Here is a 7,317-nt window from a genome sequence, read left to right on the forward strand (position 1 = left end):
TATGAGAGTGAGAGAGAGTGAGTGTGTAAGGAATAAGTAGTGATAGAAGTAAATAGCAAAACAATGTTGTTTACTGTTGTCTTTTGTTTTGTTATGGTATTTACAATAAATGTGGCATCTTTGCCTTATCCCTCTTAATAAGATCCTGCTGGTTTTTATTATATTGGTATAACACCTAGCCCCACCCCAGAATCCTCACCCTCAGCCCTCACCCCAACCCTCCGCCCCAGCCCTTAGCTGCCTCCCACACGCCAAACCCCTCCGCCCCACCCCTGCCATCATCACCTCCATAGTGGTGCACATAACAAAATTCATTCCACACATGAGTGTAAAAAATTAGAGGGAACATTGGTGGGGGAAACAAGACATGCACATAGTGTTTCTGTGTTTCACGAAAATCAGTGTTCTGCCCAGTGACGCTCAGAGCATTCCCTGATATTCTAGAGTTCGTCAGATGTGATGGTCACAGAGATCACAGTCAGGCTTTTCCAGGGCTAATTTCCACAATACTCTTGTTATCATCCCCCTTCCACGGCATCCTCCTTTGCCTTTGTAAACTCATCGGGTTTGGTGCAGATCCAGTGTCTCTCATTGGTGCACCGCGAGCTGCTCACCCCATTCTCATCATTTAGATACCCGCAGTCTCCTCCTCCTCTTACCACAAACCTGCAAGACAGAAGCCAGGGAGCTGGTGTCAGGCAGGAGTTGGGCATTTCCCATCAGTCACAGACAGGGGGAGACACTCGCACAGTGCAGGGAGCTGCTGCACTCCCAGCCCCTCATGATTCCCCTTCCTGCACCAGCCACAGGCCCTAACCCCAGCCCCCCAACACAAGGGGGCAGCTAGAAAGGGGACAGTGGCACAGCAGGCCCAACAGAGGTTCTTTGATCCACTGGCCTCCATGCAGCCTCTATGCTGGGTGGATATTTTAACCCCAGGTCCTGCTCCCCCCATACATCCAGCTGGGTTTCTATGGGCCCCAGCAGGCCCAACCCACCCAAACTGCCCTGGGGGAGATTCCAGGTGAGCGTCAGCACAGTGAGGAGCTATTTCTGCTGAGCTAGTTCCAGCCTGTCTACTGGGCTGGGAGGCCTGATAGCGGCTGCAGTGCAGACAGACCCCCAAGCAGGCCTGCTAACAGACGGCCCCATGACGCAATCACAAAGGCAGGCTGCTGCCGACACCAGGGCACTCGTCCTGGACCACATGACAATATCCGACTGGGATCAAATAACTGGTTGTCAACTGACCGGCTTCCTAAGCCACTCTGGGCACATTTTCCGGCCTATCGCCAGCCACCAAGTGCCTTTTTTAATGCAATTCAGCAGTAAGCACCTAAAACCGACCATATTGGGTCAGACCAATGTCCATCTAGCCCAGTGTGCTGTCCTCTGATACAGGCCAGTGATAGATGCTTCAGAGGGAACAAACAGAACAGGGCTGTCATCGAGCGATCATCCCATCATCGAGTCCCAGCTTCTGGCAGTCAGAGGGGAAGGAACAGAGAGGGGTGGGGAGTAACCCAAGGGATGGCACCTCAGGCCCAACACCGCACTGCAAGGAGGAGCTGCGAATCCCAGGCAGACACTGGCTTCCATCCATCACTAATGCACTGAGTACGCAAGAACCTGAGCGCTCTCTGGCTGGTTCCACAGCACTGACTGGTGGGTTGGCCTGAATTCAGTATCTCAGACACCAGGGACCCAAAGCCCAGGGAATGCACAGAGATGGGAGAAAGACTCACAGGTTGTTGAATTCGGTGCCGTTGACCCATTTCCAGGGCTGGCCCAGCTCCTGCTCCCTCCAGAGGCCGATCCAGTGGTCAGGTTTGCCTTTATAGCGCAGCATGAAAGCCTAAAAACAGCAGAGGGAGAGGTGGTGTCAGAGCCCCGACCCTGCTGCTCCCCCAGGCTCTGGGCAGGGAATCCCAGGTGTACACGAAAGGGCTCTGAGTGTTTCCAGGGGGTGGCTGGGGATTTTCTCCTCCCTCTTGCCCAGCTCTGGGTAATTCAGTATTAACCCTCCCACCCCAAACCCAGCTCCCCCTCATCCCAATCTGCCCTGAGCTGGGGCAGCTCTTGGGTGCTGCTGGGTCTAAGCTGCGCCCACCCCCCATGCAAGGCCAGGTTCTGTTTGCAAGCCCCGTCTTACAGAGCAGCTGAGCTCCCCTCACCATGGCAGGGGAAGGAGAGAGGAGACAATCTGCATTGGGGAAGGGCTAGGACTGAGAGAAGACGCCCTCCCACCTATTCTCAGCCAGGAGGGGCCAGGGCCCAGACCTCCCCTCTCCCCAACTGGCTGCTCTTTCCTCTGCACAGGAGCAGCTCTGGCTGTGTTGAGCTGGGTTCTCAGTCCCCCTCCATGCAGCTCAATAGGCCAGGAGATGCCTGAGCCAGCTCAGCCTTAGAGACAGGCAGTCTCCTATTGGAGGGGGAGGGGAGGAAGAGAATGGCCGATCCCCAGGGTCACACACTGACACTAGAGGAGCCCTAGGTCCAGCTAGGCCTGGCATTCAGCTGATGGCACAAGAGGAGTCACAGAGCCCAGGTCCTACTGCAGCAGCCACCACTAAGCCAAGGCCGGTGTATCGCAATTAGAGAGTCTCACCATGTCCTGCTCACTGTCGATCCCAGCCAGGGAGGCACTGAATGCAGAGCACTGGCTCTGGCTGTAGTTCCAGTTCCCTTCAGTCTTTGAGAAATAGTAGCATCTCCCTTGGTACCCGACCCAGCCGTCCGGACAGTAGGGCACAGCAGAGGGGTCAAGAGCAGCTGAAGGAAGCTTATAGCTCTGCACTGGGAATGAGAAAGTAACACGTGGTGTGAGTGGGACCTGCTGCCTGGCCACAAAAACCATGGGGAGATACGCCCCTACATCCCAGGTTTTGAGATGCCTCAAACCCCTCAGCAGGTGTTGGGAGGGAGCCAGGACAACGATGGGAATCCAGCGCCAGAGTGGGGTTACCTGACCCTGGTCTCACTCTCTCAGGTTCACATTCAATAGGGTTGCAGCTGACTAATAGCTCATGCTTCGCATCCCAGCACAGAGAACTGGGCTTGAGCTCAGTGTTAGAGCAGGGGGTGGGTAGGGAGCTGCAGAGGGAGGGGACAATTTTTGGGAGACAGCAGGGGAAGAACAATTAATGGGTAAGAGGTCAACCTCAACACGATTTGATTTGCTAGGCCTATTACCAGAAGGAATTTTGCTAGCCTGGGGCCCTCCCCCTGCTCTTTGCTTCCCAGGAGAGGCAGGCTGAGATGAAGATGGGAACAAACTCCCTTCTCTTCACCCGACTGAACACCCGCTCCCTGGGTCCATCCAGCACAGCCAGCCGCAGGGTGAGGGAGATGTTTGCCATGATCTGTTTGCAGGCTGAGCCTGAACAGCTACACTGCAATTAGTCCCTTAGCCCAAGAAGCCCCATGAGCCTGCGTCAGCTGCCTCAGACCAGCCGCAAGCGTCTAATTGCAGTGTGGAGGTCCCCTGAGCAGCCAGGAACACTGTAACTTGATTCACCTCTTACCTACAGACCTTTCTTCCCCCAAATACAGCAGCTAGAAGGAAACTCTCTGGAAGCCCTCACTGCAGTGTAACTCTTTCAGTGCCATGAGAGAGCAGCAGTGAGGTCACCCATAACCAAAGCCAAGCAGCTACTGGCAAGGTCAGCGCATTAGGTGAATAACGAGACAGGGTTATTAGGGTCACTATGGGAAGAGTTGCTAAGCCATTCCAAACACCATGTCAATGGGTGATCCCCCTCCCCCCAGAATCACTTCTGCTCGCTCTCAGCCTCAGGGAGATCTCATGTTGTTTCCCTTTTGGGGTGAGGAGGAGTTTGACACAAACGCCTCCTGCCATTTTTGTGCACGTCACGTTTTTTGTTCATTTTGTACCACAATAACTCTGTAGCTGGTTTTAAGACTTTCCTTGTGTCTGGGATTGGGACACACTTAGGTCTGGGAAAATATTAGCAGCTGGGGCAGTGGTGATCGAAGATAGATAAAGTCATGTGCCAGGCATGGATTTCCCTGGAGATTTCACAGTACAGCGTGCTGTACACATTAGTGCTCACACATGAACAGGGCAGGGCAGTCAATGCATACAACGCTTTCTGGTGCTGCTCAGTGTGTGGTTTGTGTCACTCATTTCAGGAAGAAACTCAGCTGTGTGGGGCACTGTGGCATGCTGTGCTTCAAAGCAGCACCCTGGAACCCCCCCTATTCACCACTGTCATATAATTCTATGTTTTGTACAAAGTTTGCCTTGTGAGGCTTCATTTTAAAAGTCTTGATCTGTTGAACATTAATATCCTGTTGGATTGTATGTGCTGTCATTAGACGGGAAGTTATGAAGTTTTGCTACATGTGTTACAGAAATATGTTGCGAGGTTAGGAACACCCACAACCAGCCTTTCAGGTACAACCATGGAGCAGCCAGATGCTGCTGATGGCCCACTAAAGGAATCCATACTCCAAAGGTGTATCTCAGGAACCGTATACAATGGAGCCTTCTCAGAGAGAGCATGTAGACAATGAAGACTGCTTGATTCATGTCATAGCAAAGGATCTTTCCAGCAAGCTGGAAGAAACTATAAAAGGGGGAAGTAACATCACCCTTTGGCCTCACTTCTCCCACAAGTCAACACCTGGAAACACGTCTGGAGGAAAAAGACTGAACAGGGGAGGTGGTCCTAGGGTGGAAAGAAGAATCCCAGCCTGTGTATAAAGGAACTATACCATCTACCAGGGTCAGACACTGCTTCATTCAAATCCTTCTAGTTTATAGAACTCAGATTGCAATTTTACTCAGGCAAAACAGTACAGTTCTGGGATCCTAGGCTGGGGAAATTGGCTGGAGTCTCTCTATTGTTAGTTCATGAGTGAATTGGGAGAAGCATTCATGTAACTCAGCTGGGTGTGTCCCCTGCCTGTGGATGGCGGTGTAAGTACAGTACCTGACAGAGGTTTGTGGCTTAGCAACAGCATCACAGTCCGAGAGGAAGCCTAGGTTGGAGGGACAGAGGGATCAGCAGCACCCAATTTCCAGGTTGCCCCCTGGAGAACCCGTCACAGGCACAATTTCACGTTTCACACCCTGTACCGAGCTGGATATAGGAATATACAGGCCCCCAGGAGAAAGGCTGCCAGGCTTGCTGGGCCCTTTCCAGTACTGCCTAGAAGGGACAGGGCACAGCAAGGAGCCTTTCAGATCTAAGATCCTCTGACCAGCGCCATCTCCACCACCTGACCTCACTGTGTCCTGAGGGCTCCCTGCACCTACAGGTGTGGAACCCCAACCTCACAGATCCCACCTTACGCTGTGTGAGCCAATGCTGCCCATTCCAATGGGATGCACAGAGAGGGGGGACGGAGAGCAGAGAACTCACCTGCCAGGACAATAACAGCGATGATGAGACCTAAGAACACGATTGTGAGGGTGACTGTGAGGGGGACTGTGCGTCTCTTGCAGTTACGAGGAGGTTCTGAAACACAAAGACCTGTCAGGCCGGGCTGCGTGGACATGTCTCACTGACAGCACCAGGGCTAGAGCTGCCCTAGAACATGTGTAACCCACACACCTTCTGGGTGTGATGTCTCATCTAGTGGCACTGAGACCACTTACAGAGAGAGAGAAAACAAGTTTGCTCTACTACAGCCTTAGCTAACAGCCAGTTGGCTTTTGGCTCATGCAGTAAAGGCTCATTCACTAAGCTCCAGAGGTGTCCAGTTCGATTCCCCCTACCCCCCAAATCAACAACTGGGGCCTGTTAGCATTACACATGCACCATTCTGTTGCCTGCACCTTCCATCAGATACTCTGGGAGAGGAGCCTGGAGGCTCAGGCAGGCTGGGGCTGGCAGAACAGTCCCTCCTTCCCTTCAGCCCAGCGCCCTCCCTGGCACCCCCAGCCAGGCTGTCATGGGGCCTGGTGAGCTCAGGGGCACAGACACAAGGACCCGCATGTTCTGCTGACAAGAGCTTGAGCTGCCCCCCCATCCCCACCCCCGCTGTGCCCCCTGCTGAGCGCTGGCTGGGCCCACACTGCCGAGTGCGCCTGTCCCCGCACACTGGGGTCTCACACTGGCCACACACAGCAGAAGGGGGGAGAAGGAACCAGGCAGAGCTGGGCCAGGGCTGTCACAGGGGGTCTGACACACCCAGCCCAGAAGGCCCCTGCCCAGCCCCACAGACACCGCTGTGTGCGCCAGGCAGCAGCTGTGAGCCGGGATCGGTGCCCTGAGAGCCCCGGGGGGGATCCAGTCCCTGCTGCCCACAGACGGGGGGGTGCTGGGCACTGGCTGCTGCCACTGAGAACATGGCCCCAGGTGGGGCAGCCTCAGGGTCTCTCTCCAGCCTGGTCCCAGGCAGCGACGCCCCATTACCTGGCTTCCCTCCAGTGTCCAGGTGTCCATTGCCATCAACACGCAACTCCTGCAGCGGCTCTTCCCTCTCAGCAGCCCCAGCTCCTGGCCCCATTGTCTCTCAGCGACACTCAGGCTACAGACGCTGCTGCAGGCGCTGGGCTGGGATCGGCTCCTCTCGGTCTGACTGGGCCCCATTCAGCAGCAGCAGCAAAGCAGAGCCGGGGCGGGGGTCCTGGCCCTGGCCCTGCTCCTGCCCCCGGCCGGACTCTCCAGCCGATCTGGAAGCCGAGACGGACCCAGCAGGTCAGGGGCGGGGTCGGGAGCGATTTGTGGTTTCTCGTTCCCTGCCCAGCAGCCCGCCCCCCCCGCCAGAGGCGGTGCCACGGTGATTAAACCCCCTTAGCCCCATCGGCCCCTCCGCACCCCCCCCCGGGCTTCAGAGACCCGATCTGCTACGGTCCCCCCCGCCCGGGCAGGCACCCAGCGGGGGGGGGGGGGCGGGAAGAGCAGAGCCCCCCTCCCCCCGCAGCAGGAGCGCGCAAAGCGGGCAGCAGCGCGGCAAGCACCCGGGGGGGGGGGGAGAGACGCGATGCCCAGGCCAGACCCTGGGTGCCTGATTCCCATCAACGCACCGGGGGGGGGGGGGCGGTCACTGCCCGGGCGCCCAACAACGCGGGGACCGCAGGGGGCTGCAGCGGGGACGCTCCGGTGGCGGGAAAAGGCGGGATGGTGCCAGCGCGTGAGCGGTGCCCCCCCAGCGCGTGGGGCTCGGGCCGGTCCCGAGCCGAGGAAGGGCAGTGGCGGGGGGGGGGCGCTGATCCCCGCGGCAGCCGGCGCCCCCCTCCCCCAACACGCGCCCTGCCCCCGCCGCGCGCTGGGACCCACCGGCAGCGTCTTACCTGGCGCCTGCAGCCGCGCGGGACCGGGACCGGCCAACGGCCCCTTTCCGCGG

General features: G+C 56.8%; 1 pseudogene; it reads right to left on the reverse strand.

Annotated features, from left to right (window-relative positions):
- Nucleotides 1-6,651, reverse strand: LOC123345626 (annotated as a pseudogene).
- Between the last annotated feature and the right edge of the window lie 666 nt (nt 6,652-7,317).

Source organism: Mauremys mutica, chromosome 12 (assembly GCF_020497125.1).
Source record: "Mauremys mutica isolate MM-2020 ecotype Southern chromosome 12, ASM2049712v1, whole genome shotgun sequence".
NCBI lineage: Eukaryota > Metazoa > Chordata > Testudines > Geoemydidae > Mauremys > Mauremys mutica.